The following is a 19,164-nucleotide window of genomic DNA, read 5'->3' on the forward strand; positions in this document are numbered from 1 at the left end:
GCACCAATCAGGGTCAAACAAAGCTAGCTAGATAGCCAATGAGCTGGGTTTTACGGGAGTATCCGGAAACCATGTATATGTCATTAAATGTAGGTACTAACCTTGTACGACAGCATGCGTTTTCATTTTGGATAAAAATGCTAAGGAGATTCAGAGTTATGAAGCATTGAAAAGTGGTTGTTTTGCAAATGTTGAACTTATAATATGGCTACTAATACTTGGAAAGCTAAATCAAAGTCCAAGTATACAGATTTGACGATATTCTTGCAGAAAAATTGAATATGAATGCGAATGTCTGGGGATTTTACACTAAAAGTCTTGTAGTTCAGTCATACTTCAAGTTATCCATCTTTTTCTTGCATTTCAAAGATGTGGTAGAAAAAGACTGGTTGGTTTTTTTCTTTGTATTTTCTTCTACCAGATCTATTGTGATATATTCTCCTACATTCAATTCACATTTCCACAAACTTCAAAGTGTTTCAAATGGTACCAAGAATATGCATATCCTTGCTTCAGGGACTGAGCTACAGGCAGTTAGATTTAAGTGTCATTTAGGCAAAAATTGAAAACAAGAGGGCTATCCCTAAGAAGTTTTAAGCCTGTTTTGTATTTCTGAGTCATACTTTGAGATGAAATTTAAGATTTCTAAAAAGTTACCTTTGTTGATTGCCTCTTCGGTTTCTTTATGCCCTCTGAGTGGAATATCCTGCTTTTCACACATGTGCACGGTTTCTTTCTGTAAAATCGATGTTTGCATCACCGTGTATTTGGTTCAACACAGTCCCATGACTTCTAGGCCCATGGGTCGCCTTGTAGGATTCAAATTTTGCAAGAGCACTAGCATGTCATTTGCTATTCTCATGTTTGCAGCAAGCATTTCTTGTGAGTTTCCAGTTTTTAAATCCATCTCGTATAAATCTGAATTCGAGATTTGCCCCAGAAAAGTGCATACAAAACTTACAATAAATTGCATCTTTTGCTTTACTATACTCTATCCACATGAACTGGTCATACCACCTTGAAGAGAAGCAGAGTAATTTGCCATTGATCATACTTGAAGGGAACTTTGCTAGCTTTGGTTGACAGGCTGGTTCATCAACGGCAGACAAATCTGTCGGTGGACCCACCCACAGCAACAAGAACGAGAGGAGACAGTGGGGTTGGCTAGCATGCCTGGCTCAACGTGGCATTGGCGGTTGTGATGGCGATTGCGGTTGTTTCTATCCTGGCACCACCTGTTAATGTCTCATTCTGGAAGCTATCGGTAGATTGATCCAAATTATTTTCTGGCACACACTCCTTTTCCTCCAGATGTCTTTTTTTTTTTTAAACCTAGCTATCGACATTTGGTTTGCCATTGCTAGAACTACTAAATTACCTTAGCTGGTGAGTCTATTCGAGTAAGCTAGCGTGGTAGAGCTTGCTAGCTTATGCACTACAAAGTTTAGTCACGTGACGTTGTTCAGGTAAACCACCGTATGATTTTTTAAAAATGTAACCCATAGTCGGAAGCCAACTTGATTGTCGCGAACTATTTCTTTGTTACATTATATTAAAATTACATATAGAAAATAAATCTCACATGCGTTTCTTTTAAAAATGTAATAAAATAAATAAAAATGTATATTGAATCATTTCTGGAACTTTTTTGGGGTAGACTACGCCGCTGGTGTGTGGACATCGACCTTAGGGTTAATATATAAATCAATATGTTAAATGTAAGAGCAAAATAAAGTAAGGGATTTATTTGTATACAGTTTGTATTGAGAATGTAGGAGAACAACCTACAGACAAGAACGTAGAAATAATAATGTTGAGAGAAATGTCAACCAGGAATGTATCTACCTTGGATTAAAAATAGATTCCTGCCAATGCTCGTGTCTCAGATCCCAGTCTACATGTGAGATGTCATGTAAAGAGGGCCTCATTGAACTGTGGATCAGATCTGGCCCGGTGGCAGGCCAGGGGCCTGGGTAGAAGCTACACCTCTCTTGCTGTCTGGTTTATCAATCTCTGACAGCCCACAGCTCTCTGATGGCTCCTGCCGTCACAGGAGCATGCATCACACACTTGTCAAACCACCTCTCCATTCCCTCCACCCCCGTTCCTCTGTACCAGTCAGCCAGCAACACAGTCTCACCACACCGTTTTCATTATGGTGACAAATCCTGCTTAATCTGGCATCCATCTGTGAGGCACGGGGCGTCGTGTTGAGTGACTCAAGTCCCTCATCATCTGTGTTTCACAGATGGATCTCCATGCATGCAGGGTCTCCAGGGGGCTGTCTGGTGGCCTGGTGGCCTGGATCCTGGCCTGGGCAGGGTGGAGGACAGAGCCACATGGCCTGAGCCCCAGGGCCAGAAAGGCCATCTCCTCCATAATAGAGTGAGGTTAATGAGCGGGGCTCACCACTCAGCTTAGTCCATTAACCTGGGAGCTCACCCCACACAGCTCCATTTCTGCATGGCTAGCTGAATTTCCATTACTGATCCATTCTCTGTGTATGCATATCCCCTTTCTTCTTCCCTTTCCTACCATAGTTCTTCCCTATTCATATGATGGGATTAACTAGAATGACTCCAATCCGAGACGCTTTGAACTCAATGTGCTGTCTCGTTTCACTGTTTATTCCCATAAGGGATAAAGCTGGTGTGGTTACAGTACATAGTTAGCACAGTCTCTCATCCAAATGGATATGATGACAAAGTAATGACAAATAATGCTGTAGCCCTTTCATTAGTTTTCTATCCCACCCTAATTAAGCTGCCTCAGTTAAATCTCCCGAGTGGCGTAGCGGTCTAAGGCACTGCATCTCAGTGCTAGAGGTGTCACTACAGACACCGTGGTTTGACAGACACCCTGGTTTGGCTGTATCACAACCATCTATGATTGGGGGTCCCATAGGGAGGTGCACAATTGGCCCAGCGTTGTCTGGGTTTGGCTGGTGTAGACCGCCATTGTAAATAAGAATTTGTTCTTAACTGACTTGGCTAGCTAAGTAAAGGTTAAATTAAAAAATGCCTTAGGGTACTGATAGAGCATGTAATATATATGCTGGGCTGAAAAGTGTACATTGGGCACAGTATGGAGGATAGCTCAAATTAAGGACCTCACACATATTAACCTGACAGTACAGCTGTGCCAAGGATTCTGGGCAAGGGTGTTTACTTCAACGACACGGTTCACCATTTTTGTAATGAATATAGCGTAATCCATTTTCTACACTCGGCTACTGTAGATACCAGTTAGTCTTCCAGATAGCGGCACTATCCCACAATAATATTTGATGCAAAGCCATTAAGATGGCTTATTGTCAAGCTTGTTTTCCCCCTCATAATCGAATCAACCTGGAACAATTGACCTTGACAGACCAGAAATCCTTTCACAGCTCTCTCTGCCTCATTCCCATGGTGCAACAGGACATTACAAAGCTGTTTCATTATTGGCTTTCTCATTGCCCCCAGGGCCATTAACAATCAACAATCCCTTTTTCTCTCAATATTGTTGCTGATCTGCTCTTTATGGTCAAAAACAGGATAATTGAAGTCCGTATAGCACAGATTTCTCACTGTAATAAAGTACATAACACAACGTCTGCGTGTTGGTGGTAATCACTAATGGTAATGCAATGGGCTGAATCTAACCACGCTTGACCTCATTTATTTCAAAATGCCGAACGGTTCATCACTTCAACAGACAAAATTTGATTTTCTTCAGACTCAGGGCACAAGATTCAGGTTTTAAGACATTGATAGATACATTGACAGTCTCATGTTATGGCTGTGAAAGAGAGAGGAGAAAATGCAGGTAGAGTGCTGCTGCAGAAATTGCAGAGAGAGGTGGTTCCAAGGACGGACAACAACTCTCCTGTGTACTGTACCTAATCATCTGCAATGCTTCATTGGACAACAGCTGTATCACATAGAAATAAGACTATAAGTAATATGTTGACCTGCATTATTAAGTCATGGTCTTCATCCTTGGAACTGTAGGCAGGAGTGTCTGTTGGCCATATAAAGAGCATAAAACCCCTCAAGTAGGTCAAATTATGATTCACCATAATGTCTTTATCTTGTTTCCATGGAAATGGGTGAAGGATGTCGGCTTTGCCTGGTGTGTCTAGTATTAATTGAAGAGGGACGTCGTCAACACGACCGGTTAAATAACTCTGCACACTGTACCCAGATTATCTCTGTAGTGTTTCTGTCCTTCAAAAATACCAAAACATCTTCATGGATAGAACATAGATCTTTGTGAATAGGTAACAAAATATGAAGTTCTTTCTATGTGCAGTATGAAAGAGAAACTCTCTCTATCTTACTGAGAATATGCCCTTTCTTTACTGTAAGACAGCTGTGCGAAGGCATTGGGTCGCATCAAATGTTGAAGCCAACACAAGGGCTGAATCCCAAAGAGAGATAAGGATTCCGGAACAATACTGAAAGTATTAAATGTAAAACCACCTGAAGCCCTCCCATAACTCACGGCTACTGTTGATGACAACATGCTTACACACATCCCCCTCCATGACTTCCAGCTCAACTCTTATCGGTCCTAGTTTGCCCTCAGTCACCTGAAATCTCATCCATGTTTCACGGCACATCATTGCTGACAATGTTTTTAATTTGCTGTTTTTGATTTTGTTATATTCTTGTGAATTCTATGGTTTTTACTAGATTACTTGTAGTTTTTCATGTTGTTTGTCTGTAATTTTAGGCGGTGCCTATCTTGGCCAGGACGCTCTTGAAAAAGAGATTTTAAATCTCAATGAGCCCTTCCTGGTTAAATAAATAAAAATACATGTGGAAAGATTCCCCAGTGACATGAAAGTGCTGGGGCGTCCACGGCCGCGTAATTCTGATTCCCAGCAATAGAGAGAGCTGTTTTAAGGATGTTAAGCATTAAATAGTTATCTTTTTCATGGGATTATCTGAGAGGGAGGAGTGAGTATTCAGACAGAGCTAACTGGCACTGTGAGATCTGTTCCTATCCAAGTGGAACACTTCTCAAGGCATGCAAAATATGCAGGCTTAAGTCACATAATCCCTTTCAATATCAGTTAAAATGTCAATACACTGACATGAGTGGACAAGATGTCTGAGCAGGCTTACTGTTAAAGGACTGGCACTACATAATATCATTGTATTGTCGTTATTTGTACAGGTTACTATTGCTAGATAGTGCAGTTATGTAAATGCTCTGGTGACTGTACACTGAGTCATTGTGACAACAACCCACATTTAAACAAAGTTGAATGCAGTTGCTCACCGATGGCATTTGGTAAAGAGAATTTTCTTGCCCTTTTCTTATATTTTCTCCGTACACACAGACATTGTTTGTGCAAGGCCTGCAGATATCGAGGCAAATAATTGGATATACAACTCTCAGACCCAAGTGCATCTCAGAGGCTAAACAAACAATTGTGCTCTTTCCACATTTGGGTCTTGCTTCAAATGAGGCCATCACTGGAGAATCCTGTGGTATTTCCATCACAGAGTTTTGGGTGGCATAGCACTATCAACATGACTGAGGAAGGCTGTCTGAGCCCAGCTAACTATGACAGTTCTGGAAAGCTGAGGGAAGTATTGCTCTTTGAAATAAATGGGTTTACCCAAGCGTTCAGTTTACACTTTAGTGTATGAATTAGCTATTACATACCAAATGTTTTCTATTCCATTTTCTTCATGCAGAAGATGCAAATGTAATCATACAAAGGAAAATAAACAAAAGTTGAGTTTGACAGAATAATTTATAGTGTAAATAGAGAAATCAAACCCATGTACATGATTTGTTTCTGTGTTGTTTACCCAACAACATCAGTGTGTCAGACGGTGGGTAACACATTCACTCGCTGGGCATTTCTCTAAAGCTTTTGGCCTGACTGCAATCTGTAAAATACCCTGATCCTTCTAGGTTAATCCTCAGAGTTGTGAGGCTTGAGATCATAGAACCAACATTGTGATGATGAGCATGACCCCGGCCCTGATATGAGGTCCTTCATGCCTTCAAAGTCCTCACCCAGGCACTTCAACACAATCAATACAGCCCTCCCACGGTTGGCTGGCAGCACCAGACCAGAATCCATTAATGCTCTCACGTAATTGTTAACCTTTGCATTAAGGAGTAACATTAACTTTGTTATGACATGGATATCATCTGGTACATTACAGTAAGGAGAGAGAGAGAAAGAGAGAGAGAGATGAAGGGTTGAAGAGAGAGAGAGAGTGAGAGAGAGACCGAGAGACCGAGAGAGACCGATTGAGAGAGAGACCGAGAGAGATGAAGGGTTGAAGAGAGAGAGAAAGAGAGAGATGAACAGAGAGAGAAAGAGATGAGATTGAGATACTATCATGCTGGGAGTAGGCCTACAGAAGTGGATAGTAACCAGAAGTGCTGTGTTAAAAGAATCCATCCATCCTACATGGACACCCTCCTCTCATACCTACTGATTATTTATGTGGAGCCTGTTAAAGTGCTGAGCATGGCTGAGCGTATAAATTGGACCATGATCATCATCAGAATCACAGGCTCACATGGGAAGCAGATGGGAGGGAGAGGAGGGGAGAGAGCCTATTACCAGAGCGTCAGATCATCAGCTCCAGACTTGATCTACTCTGACTCATCAACAACTGCGGAAAACTTTGATCTCCCTCTCTCACACATATGTGGTCTGCATGTAGGCCTAGGATCTAGCCCCAGCAACCTCTGTGTCTATTGGTGCACAACGTTGTGAAATAATTATTATTCATATGAGCTGACTGAGTGCCTCATCTAATTCCATATTTGACTTGGTTCACTGACTGATGTATATGTGGGAGATGATTTGGGTCAAGTCTGACTTGCAAATACATTTAATTTGTTAGGCAACTTTTTCTAAATAGCCGCATAATCTGAAAAATTATTGGAGCATACCTGATTTGATCATATTCTTCAAGGCAATATTTGTTATTGCTCAGTGGTACTAACTAGGGTCATCATTCTCTTAACAATGCCATGACTCTCTAATAACACTCTGATGAGGAATCAAAAGGTATAATTTAATCAAATTCCATGGTAGAGGGCAACTCTACTTTCTAACTTTCTAACTCTGAAGAGTCTGAACTCATGCATATTTGAGTTGTTCTCTCTGGTGGCCGATCTCAGTGGATGCTCTACGTTGCCGTCTTTCTCTGGAGGTCATATTTGCCACCCCTGAAGGTATGGGCATGGTCAGAGTGCCAACTGTGGAGAGGCCTGCTAGGAGAACCATATGTTATCAGTTAAATCACAGTCAATGGAGGCCATTACTGCCACAGTCCTGACTGGTATCTAGTGAAAACCATGTCATGCTCCGCTGCCTCTCTTTTTAAACCAGTGATGTGGAGGAAATAGGAAACGACAGAGGTAATACTGCAGTCAAACCTCACAGTTTAGCATGCAGCGCATTAAATAAAAATTGGGCAGTATAGGGCCTCCATTTTCAGTTTATGCAAATGAATACTTCACAGTCCATAACGATCCACATCAAGGGAGAGAGGAGGTGAATACAATCAGTAGTGTCTGTATTATTATCTATAGGCTGGTCTGGACTCGTCCCATCCTTCCCTATATTCCTGGTTCAGGCCAGGGCATCACAGGCCAAGATCAAATATGTTATTTTCATTACTGAAGGCTTTAAGATGGAGGCGTGGGCCCTGGCCTCTTAATGTTTGTGTTAGCCTTATGGCAAGTGAGGTTGACTGACTCATAGAGGAGATACTGTATATGCTGTTTGCCCAGGTTTTCACACAGGGGTTTGAGACGGATGGCAGAAAAATGTACTGTATACTGTAACACGTTCTCTCTCTTCAGTAAACATTCTCAAAGGTGTTTGAACAAGGATGCGATCACTTCAGTTTTTACAATATGGGGAAAGGGGACCTCAAAATGGAGGAAGAAAGGAACTTGAAATATCTTTATTGGGATACAGTCAGTTTAATTGAATATTCTAATACAGTACCTGCAATTACCAAAGAGGAATGTCCTCTGCAACGTCCATTTCCTTCAATAATTGGACAAAGAGCAAAGCTTTTACAAAGCATCCGATTTAATAGCACTATAATCTGGGTCCTTGGCGCGGCACCAAACAAAGCTACATATCTGTCTGCCTGAGGGACTGCATTAGTTGCATGTGATGGCAGAGGACCCAGACTGGGCACATCTGTAGGAGGAGAGGGAAACAGAACACCATCCTGACACAGCTATGATTTACTTATCTAATGAATCAACAGCCTTCTACGCCAGCACCTAAAATGACATCGTTTTGAAGTGCTGCACGAGTCTGAACACATCTGATGTTTTCAACCATACCATTTATACTCTTAAAGATGCAAAGAAAATCAATATCCTTAACTGTTGGATGGCTCAGGGAACATTAACAGCGGTTTGACATTTCTGTGAAGTGTGGCATGCATGCATGAAATTGTACTTCACACTCCTGTCCTAGGTCAGGGTAATGCTAGCCAATCGGCATCTATAAAATGTTCCTTTTCCAACAAAGGAATTGCCAAATCATGCTGTATTTGGACAAATCCCCCAAATGTTAGCTTACATGCTGATTTTATGTAATGGAATTACACACACATACTGTCAAGAACTGAATCGATATGAATTGGAAATTAATGTCATCCCAAAATAAAGCCGAAGCCCTAAAAAGTGCAAAAAGGTTGTTTTCAGTCTGAAAAGATTTTAGAAAAAGAGAGGAGATTGTGCCCTTGTATAGATACAAGGGTTTTTTGAAGGACAGTCGAAGGGCCACATCAATGTCACTGGTCATACTGAGGGATTAACCCAGTATGCTTAGAGTTTGTCAGTCAGAGGTTTGCTGTGTAAGCCTGTCTGCATTGGACACAGAATATGTATTATTATGGCAAGTACCAATAAGGGACCACGGTGGAGATCATAATCAAGATGGCTGCTGCGGCAATTACATTTGACAGAGGAAAATTGGAGCAATGCCTTTGTTATCACTATCTCTGTAAAAGCGGATAGGGAAAATAGTCTTCCTTTCTTCGTCTCACGAACCTTCAATTAACGATCTTTGAGAGCTGCCTTGATCCATCTCAGCCAGCTTGGTGGGGAGGGAGAAAGGAGATGAGTGAAATTTGATTCCACTTGCTCTATTGAAAGAGTGACCGTGGATATCTAAAAAGGTTAAACATGGGTGTTTACAGAGACTAAATTGATACTTTAAGAGCAGTCAGGTGTTCAACAACATAAATGATTGCTCTTTTTTTCACAACATACTGTAGACCTATCACTTTGGTTATTCAGCAGTTATTCTTATGTATTGTCATGTTGTAGTTCCTCAGAGATTCACTGTACAGACTGTTCTGTACAGTTGGTTAATTATCGAATTGGAAAGAGCGACACCAAGGCTAGCTCTTGGTGGCCATGTATTATGATTCAGAAGCACTTCTTTGTATCGCTGAAAGTTGGTAAGTAACATCACTCAAGTGGAATAACATTTTTAAAACAAGAACAAATAGGCTTGTGAAAATATTGTGTTTTTGTTCGTGCAGATTTATACTATTTGATTTGAAAAAGAGCGCTGTATAACTGTTTTACAGCAACACGAATGTCAAATAATTTTGTGCTGAGCCCTGTTTGATGGCATTAAAGATTGAACTATAAATTGAACCATGTTTATGATTGTGACAGCAATACAAGTGGCGGGTTATTCTCCAAATGTTATTTGTGCCAGCACATTAAAGTGTGACTGTTTGTTTTCTCTGCAGCCTGCTTTGAAGTCATCATTGAGAGAGGCATTTGAGAAGACTACAAATACTGGTGAGTGCCACCTTTTAAAATTGAAGCCAATTTATTTACATACTGTATGCAGTTCAGGCTAACCTGGGGGGAAGGGGTGAGACATTGCATTGAGAATGAAGATATACTAAAGAAAACAGAATAATATTAACTAAAGAAAACTGGATAATGGAATGTCCTTATTCCCACTAACAGTTTCTAAAAGCTATTCAAATAATATATTTCTTAAACAGACACACCAGTACTCACGCACACACATACACACACACACAGAAGGAGAGAGCTACACAACTCTGTTCCATACAGCAACGTTCCCTTCCCGTTCCAGTGCAGCTATTTCACCACGACTGGGTTTTGTTATCCTCTCACATAGGCAGGGTTGGGCTGGCGCCACGGCCGTTGCCTCCCAGCCTGCGCAATGGGAGTCGGGCTCCATTATCAGAGCTGCTGCCTCGCCACCCTGCAGCAAACCCAGCATCCTCTGCTCCTGCAGATTTAATTTCTTATCTCAATAGGGAAAACAGCCCCTCTGATGAACAGCACAACCGCCCTGGGCTGCTGTGAACATGGCTCCAGAATACATACAATAGATGGTTCTGATGAACTTATGAACAGAGGAAAGCACTGATATTCCTCTCAGGAATTTGCAGTTGGTAATAGATATTCAGGGGTATTTGCTATATAAATAATTATAACTGGGATAGGGCAAGGGGGAACCTCTCTCCAGCGTTAATCCAGTCCCGGAGCAGCTGAGAGCGATGTTTTATAAGGGTCTGCCATCCATGACATATCAGTAATATGTTGCTCTTGTGTACTCTGTGTTCTAAGACAGCCAGGCTTTAGGTTATTGATTGCAGGTAGATGAAGAAGAGACAGGCAATAATTTCAAAAGAGGATTAGTGATGAACTCCTCACCCACAATGCTCTTTGAGTTACATTTCCTGCTTCTTTAAAGTGTGTCCATGTCACCCAGTGGTGATTTTAGCATTTCAATCTTGGTGGGGCAAACTCAAAAAAATATGTTTAGATGCATGCCAGCAAAGCCACTACACAACACAACACTAAACAATTCATTAAAATGCACTATAACGGTGACAAACGGTGCCCACAAACTGTTAAAAAAAAGCCTTCTTGATGGGCACTTCTAATGTAACTATATGGCAGCACCCAAGGGGCTTGAATTTTCTAGCTCTACCTGTAGATTTTGCGGTGACGTAGTGTTCCCATGAGGGACAGAACACTGAGCCAATCACGGTGCAACTAGAAAACCTTACCAACCCCTACGCGCCGGATTTTTCGCTGGCCGCCCCACCACCACAGAAAGCACTGAGCTAGGCTGAAACACCTGCATTTTGGAGCTGCCTTACTCAAGAAAATAAAAAAGAGACCATGTTTGTTTGCGGCTTTATTAACTCAATGACTTATTTATTTTGTTTGCAAACTGAAATGTGACACGTATTAATTTTAAAATAACATGCAAAGCATGAAACAACTAAACAGCTAAACAGGTGGATTTGCCCCACCTGCCATGAATGACGGGTTGCCACTGATGTCACCTTAAAAATAAAATCTGAAAGGGAAGACTGTTTTACTACTTACAAGACAAATGTATTTAAAAATGCTTTGTTGGGATCAAATATGCAAGCTTTGTACTGAGACTAGATTTTTGAAATTGTTTCTATGTTTGCAAGATGCTGTACACTTTTGTCCACAGAGGCCTGAGTCTTTTAGCTGAGCCTAAGCGTTCAACTTTTCCTCCGTTTTTTGTTGCTTTTGCTCACAGCTTCATCAATGTCATGCAGAGCCATAGGAAAAGTAATTGCGTGTCAACACTTCTAGGCCTTAAAACAAAAGTCATTATGAGAGCGGAAAGTATTATGCCCTGATATGCCTTCGGTAAATGAGTTTCCCAATGTAGCCTATTGTATGGGCACCAGTTGTAGTCTCTTTTATTTTATAATGCGAAAGTTTAGAGTAGCTTCATATCACTGGCAATTTCTTCATAATTCTTAAGCATGTGGCCTAACCTCCTCAAGAATAATTTATAGAAATGATTTAAGTTAAAGGGGCAATCTGCAGTTGCTACACCCATTTCTGGACTTAATATAAATGGCTCATGAGCTTTGTTTAATTGTCATACCCCATCAGAACTCAACATATAAGCTGGTTTTACTCTAATGTTTGTAAACAAAGTAAATGTAAACAAACACTATATAGCCTCAAAACATGCTTAAAGCTATACTTTTTATATCATGGATGGTCTATGAATTTGAGAGTGGTTCCATTTCTCCTGCCCTACCCCTCATCTTTTTACCGAAGCAAGGGTGGGGAGGATAGTATGTTATTGTTTCTACTGTTGAGTTAAATTCCTGTTTGTTATGTAGATATTTTCTGTGAATCTGTACTGTAAAAGCTGTACTGTAAAAACAAAGACAGAATGTACAACACATCTTAATAAGCCAGGCCACACTATATATTAGATTTGACATGGTTAGGGCTTTGAATTCTGCTCATGGACTAACACATACCTTTCTTCTGGGTTGGCAGAAGTTGCACTTTACATATAATTACTTCAAATCCCGAAGTGAAACTATGATATCAAGTTGTTACATAACAGAAGACATTATTATACAATAAAAAATGCATACCTCAGATGGTGCATTTGCGTAGTGGTGTTGAGGTAAGTTTGTCAGTTCCTAATGATTATACTAATTAGGCACAGAGGACAATTGCTTTCCCTGCTGATACCTTCAGAGACTGACAGAACAATTAACAGACTGACAGTGAAACCAACCATAACATGCTGTGAGTTATACAAAGGACAGTGACATTATGTTGTTGACAAGATAAGAAACTTGGGAAACAACAAAACAAATGTCTTTCATTTAAAAGTTGTTATGGTAATGTTTATGCACTTGACCAGTCCAGAATGGAAGGTCCCAGTTTTAAATTGAGCTGAAATGACATAAAATACTTTGAGAATCTGCACAAGCTGGCTTATATGTACCGGTAAGTGAGATTACATCATTTCTCCGTATGAAATAGCCGTAGCCTCTTCTATTCATGGGAAATAGCCTAGAAATATATTTTGTTGAAGATTTGTGAGATTTGCACATATTAAAGATGGAAATATCGACCCTAGTCTTCTCAGAAATTGGGATTTTGGCTGCAGTTGACATCAACTTCATCATCTGAAAACTCATACTTAGAATGTGGTTTAGCCCCCAGACACTGGTTATTTAAAGCCTGCACAGCTGATTTCAATATTCCATAGGAACAGAGAAAGTGAATGTCAGCTCATTTTAGAGTATGCTTATTTTATCCTGATTTAAGTTGAAAATGAATACCTCACTCCATCCCATAATACTCTTACAGAACCTGCACAACAAAGAGTAATGAAACAAACAGTTTACCAGACCTGATCTATATTAAATTAATATGTAGAAACCGTTGGTGGTTTTTCAATGAGCAGCAAATTGACAAATCAATGGGTGAAAATGATACCATATGCCAGCTAGTAATGATCTTTGAAGCAGGGGTGAACTCTGGGGTATTTTTTCATTGAATTAGCTTTTAGAAAGTGACAACCCGGAGCTTCTGGTGTGCGATTTTATTAAGATAAGCAGGAAAGTAGATAAGCCGGTCATTTAAAAAGAGATTACCTTATCCTCACTTTTTGACAAAGTGATTATGGTTTCTTTTAGTGATGAATTGAACCTCTGGTACCCAATTATTAGGTTTTGCAGATGACTGTGATGCTATTCTCATTTACCGCCACACTAAAAGCAGTCTTGTTTAAGCACCAACAACCTAGTAGAGGCTGCTAGGCAAAGCTAATAGAATTTGCCTTTTGACTCATCTTCTTCTGTAGTCTGGTCGTCATATTTGTTATGCTCATGTATCTCTGCCACTGTGAATCTAGCAGCGTTATGGTGTGCTGTGGGGAATAAGCAATAGCAGCACATGATACAGACAGGTTAGTTCCAGTTATCATGTCGAATTGTGCATATACCTTGTAGACAGACAACTGTCGGCAGATAGCTCTTATTATGGATTTTCTCTGAGCTGCATACAGAGACCTTAGACTACTCTTGCACACTGCATGCAGTTTATTGAGAATAGTTTATATTGTCTTAAATGTAAGGCATGCATTTATATTGATTGCTATCTAAGAGTCGCTATTGGGCAAAGACAAAAATGTCGACCATACAACCAAGGCATTAACATTTGCTAATATCAACCTCAGGCAACATAATGTAAACATTTGATTCAGTGCCTTCAGAAATGATTCATACCAATTGGCCTGTTGCACATTTTGTTGTATACACATATATATATACATATACACATATACACATATATATATATACATATACACATATATACATATATATATATATATACTGCTCAAAAAAATAAAGGGAACACTTAAACAACACAATGTAAGTCAATCACACTTCTGTGAAATCAAACTGTCCACTTAGGAAGCAACACTGATTGACAATACATTTCACATGCTGTTGTGCAAATGGAATAGACAACAGGTGGAAATTATAGGCAATAAGCAAGACACCCCCAATAAAGGAGTGGTTCTGCAGGGGATGACCACAGACCACTTCTCAGTTCCTATGCTTCCTGGCTGATGTTTTGGTCACTTTTGAATGCTGGCGGTGCTTTCACTCTAGTGGTAGCATGAGACGGTGTCTACAACCCACACAAGTGGCTCAGGTAGTGCAGCTCATCCAGGATGGCACATCAATGCGAGCTGTGGCAAGAAGGTTTGCTGTGTCTGTCAGCGTAGTGTCCAGAGCATGGAGGCGCTACCAGGAGACAGGCCAGTACATCAGGAGATGTGGAGGAGGCTGTAGGAGGGCAACAACCCAGCAGCAGGACCGCTACCTCCGCCTTTGTGCAAGGAGGAGCAGGAGGAGCACTGCCAGAGCCCTGCAAAATGACCTCCAGCAGGCCACAAATGTGCATGTGTCTGCTCAAATTGTCAGAAACAGACTCCACGAGGGTGGTATGAGGGTCCGACGTCCACAGGTGGGGGTTGTGCTTACAGCCCAACACCGTGCAGGACGTTTGGCATTTGCCAGAGAACACCAAGATTGGCAAATTTGCCACTGGCGCCCTGTGCTCTTCACAGATGAAAGCAGGTTCACACTGAGCACGTGACAGACGTGACAGAGTCTGGAGACGCCGTGGAGAACATTCTGCTGCCTGCAACATCCTCCAGCATGACCGGTTTGGCGGTGGGTCAGTCATGGTGTGGGGTGGCATTTCTTTGGGGGGCCGCACAGCCCTCCATGTGCTCACCAGCGGTAGCCTGACTGTCATTAGGTACCGAGATGAGATCCTCAGACCCCTTGTGAGACCATATGCTGGTGCGGTTGGCCCTGGGTTCCTCCTAATGCAAGACAAGGCTAGACCTCATGTGGCTGGAGTGTGTCAGCAGTTCCTGCAAGAGGAAGGCATTGATGCTATGGACTGGCCTGCCCGTTCTCCAGACCTGAATCCAATTGAGCACATCTGGGACATCATGTCTCGCTCCATCCTCCAACGCCACGTTGCACCACAGACTGTCCAGGAGTTGGCGGAAGCTTTAGTCCAGGTCTGGGAGGAGATCCCTCAGGAGACCATCCGCCACCTCATCAGGAGCATGCCCAGGCGTTGTAGGGAGGTCATACAGGCACGTGGAGGCCACACACACTACTGAGCCTCATTTTGACTTGTTTTAAGGACATTACATACATTTTACATTTTACATTTTAGTCATTTAGCAGACGCTCTTATCCAGAGCGACTTACAAATTGGTGCATTCACCTTATGATATCCAGTGGAACAACCACTTTACAATAGTGCATCTAAATCTTTTAAGGGGGGGGTTAGAAGGATCAGCCTGTAGTGATCAGTTGGATCAGCCTGTAGTGTGGTTTTCCACTTTAATTTTGAGTGTGACTCCAAATCCAGACCTCCATGGGTTGATAAATTGGATTTCCATTGATTATTTTTGTGTGATTTTGTTGTCAGCACATTCAACTATGTAAAGAAAAAAGTATTTAATAAGATTATTTCTTTCATTCAGATCTAGGATGTGTTGTTTAAGTGTTCCCTTTATTTTTTTGAGCAGTGTATGTATATATCCACCCACCCATCTACACATAATAGCCCATAATGACAAAGTGAAAACATGTTTTTAGAAATGTTTTCAAAAGAATATCTAATTTACATAACTATTCACACCCCTGAGTCAATACATGTTAGAATCACCTTTGGCAGCAATTACAGCTGTGAGTCTTTCTGGGTAAATCTCTAAAAGCTTTGCACACCTGGATTTTTTATTTTATTTAACCTTTATTTAACTAGGCAAGTCAGTTAAAACCTCTCTAGGCTAGGTGGGACGGTAGCGTCCCACCTGACCAACATCCAGTGAAAGTGCAGGGCGCCAAATTCAAACTACAGAATTGTAATATTTAACATTCTTGAAAATACACATGCAATATGTCAAAATAAAGCTTAACTTCTTGTTAATCCAGCCGCGGTGTCAGATTTCAAAAAGGCTTTACGGCGAAAGCAAACCATGCGATTATCTGAGGACAGCGCCCCATCATACAAATGCATAACAATCATTTTCAACCAGGCAGGTGGCGACACAAAAGTCAGAAATAACGATATAATTCATGCCTTACCTTTGAAGATCTTCTTCTGTTGGCACTCCAATATGTCCCAGAAACATCACAAATGGTCCTTTTGTTCGATAAATTCCTTGTTTATATCACCAAAATGTCCATTTATTTGGCGCATTTGATTCAGAAAAACACCGGTTCCAACTCGCCCAACATGATTACAAAATATCTAATAAGTTACCTGTCAACTTGGTCCAAACATTTCAAATAACTTTCCTAATACATCCTTAGGTATCCTAAAACGTAAATAATTGATAAAATTTAAGACGGAATATACTGTGTTCAATAGCGCATAAAATCAACGTGGAGCGAGCTACAGGTCGTGCACCCCAAACAAAAGAGTCCACTTGGCTTGACACTCATTCTGAATAGCCATACTTCTTCATTTCTCAAAGGAAAAACATCAACCAATTTCTAAAGACTGTTGACATCTAGTGGAAGCAATAGGAACTGCAACCAGGTGCCTCATAAATCTAGTTTCCCATCGAAAACCAATTGAAAACACAGTGAACTCAAAAACAAAATCCTGGATGGTTTGTCCTCAAGGTGTCGCCTGCCAAATAAGTTGTTATACCCACAGACATCATTTTAACAGTTTTAGAAACTTTAGAGTGTTTTCTATCCAAATCTACAAATTATATGCATAGCCTAGCTTCTGGGCCTGAGTAGCAGGCAGTTAACTTTGGGCACGCTTTTCATCTGGACGTCAAAATACCGCCCCCTATCCCAAAGAAGTTTTAAGAACAAATTCTTATTTACAATGACGGCCTAGGAACAGTGGGTTAACTGCCTTGTTCAGGGGCAGAATGACAGATTTTTACCTTGTCAGCTCGTGGGATTCAATCTAGCAAACTTTCGGATTATTTATAGACAGCCATTTTCAAGTCTTGCCATAGATTTTAAGTTAAAACTGTAACTAGGCCACTCAGGAACATTCAATGTCATCTTGGTAAGCAACTCCAGTGTATATTTGGCCTTGTGTTTTATTGTCCTGCTGAAAGGTGAATGTCTCCTAATGTCTGTTGGAAAGCAGACTGAACCAAGTTGTCCTCTAGGATTTTTCCTGTGCTTAGCTCTATTCCATTTGTTTTTAATCAACAACAAAAAACTCCCTAGTCCTTGCGGGTGACCCGCATACCCATAACATGATGCAGCCGCCACCATACTTGAAAATATGAAGAGTTGTACTCAGTGATATGTTGTGTTGGACTTGCCACAAACATAACACTTTGTACTAAGGACATCAAGTTAATTTCTTTGCCACGTTTTTTGCAGTTTTCCTGCAAAAAGGATGCATGTTTTGGAATATTTTATTCAGTACAGGCTTCCTTCTTTTCACTCTGTCATTTAGGTTAGTATTGTGGAGTAACTACAAAGTTGTTGATCCATCCTCAGTTTTCTCCTATCCCAGCCATTCAACTCTGGAACTGTTTTAAAGTCACCATTGGCCTCATGGTGAAATCCCTGAGCGGTTTCCTTCCTCTCTGGCAACTGAGTTAGGAAGGACGCCTGTCTCTTTGTAGTGGCTGGGTGTATTAATACACAATCCATGTAATTAATAACTTCACCATGCTCAATGTTTTTACATTTTTTATCCATCTACCAATATGTGCCCTTCTATGCGAGACACTGGAAAACCTCCCTGGTCTTTGTGGTTGAATCTTTGTTTGAAATTCTCTGCTTGACTGAGGGACCCTACAGATAATTGTTTTTGTGAAGTACAGAGATGAGGTAGTCATTCAAAAATCATGTTAAACACTATTATTGCACACAGAGTGAGTCTATGCAACTTATTATGTGACTTGTTAAACAAATTTAGGCTTGCCATCACAAATCGGTTGAATACTTTTACATTTATACATACATTTCAGCATTTCATTTGTTATTAATTAGTAAACATTTCTAAAAACATAATTACACTTTGATATTATGGAGTATTGTGTGTAGGCCAGTGACACAAAATCGAAATGTAATCAATTTCAAATTTAGGCTGAATCGCAACAAAATGTGGAAAAAGTCAAAGGGTGTAAATACTTTCTGATGGCACTGTAAATGGGTCGTTCCACCAATTAGGTGCCTTTTGAGAAGTGTAACTTGGTCAACAAAAACTTTGAATTTCTCAAAATGTTAACATTCTGTCATAAAGATCACATGTTCAACTACATTAAAAACCGTTTTCCCATTCAAAAAAAAGAAATTACTATGGTAAACGCACGTTAAGTGCCAAATTAAGTAACAGGGTTGGCTGTAACACAGTTGACGATTTCTTCTTAAATCAGCCATAAATCCCCTTGTGACAAGGGGAGTGGAAGCTTGTTGTTTGCATCACGGAGTGGCAATGGAATGCAAGCTTCACAAAAACTAATCTTTAAAACATTTCTAGCCTGTCTATCTATGGTTAATAGGGTTGACGTGTTATGCTTAACCCGCTCAGTTATCCACCACAAAACATCAGAAAATTGACAAGAAGAGTAGAACCAGCTCACCTGCTTGTACTCTATGATTTGACTATTAGATGTTCAATGTTTCTTTTGAAAAAAATATTTAAAAAGGAATAGTTTCAACATATTAAAACGAGAGTTCAGTTCACGTAACAGGGTTGAACTTAAAATGAGGGACAGATGTAAATTAATCACTAATCACATAAAATAAATAATAATCTACAGAAATGCCTTTGTCAAAGAAACCAAAT

At 40.6% G+C, this 19,164-nt stretch overlaps 1 protein-coding gene across 2 annotated transcripts in view; it reads left to right on the plus strand.

The window, feature by feature from the left end:
- Window positions 1-19,164, plus strand: part of LOC106581158 (leucine-rich repeat and fibronectin type III domain-containing protein 1) — a 146,481-nt gene that overhangs the window by 62,522 nt on the left and 64,795 nt on the right. For both annotated transcript variants that reach the window (XM_014163027.2, XM_014163026.2), the window contains exon 2: window positions 9,756-9,807. The gene's annotated coding sequence lies outside the window, so the exon portion shown is untranslated. The remainder of the gene's footprint in view (window positions 1-9,755; window positions 9,808-19,164) is intronic.

The sequence above is a fragment of the Salmo salar genome, chromosome ssa20, assembly GCF_905237065.1.
Source record: "Salmo salar chromosome ssa20, Ssal_v3.1, whole genome shotgun sequence".
NCBI lineage: Eukaryota > Metazoa > Chordata > Actinopteri > Salmoniformes > Salmonidae > Salmo > Salmo salar.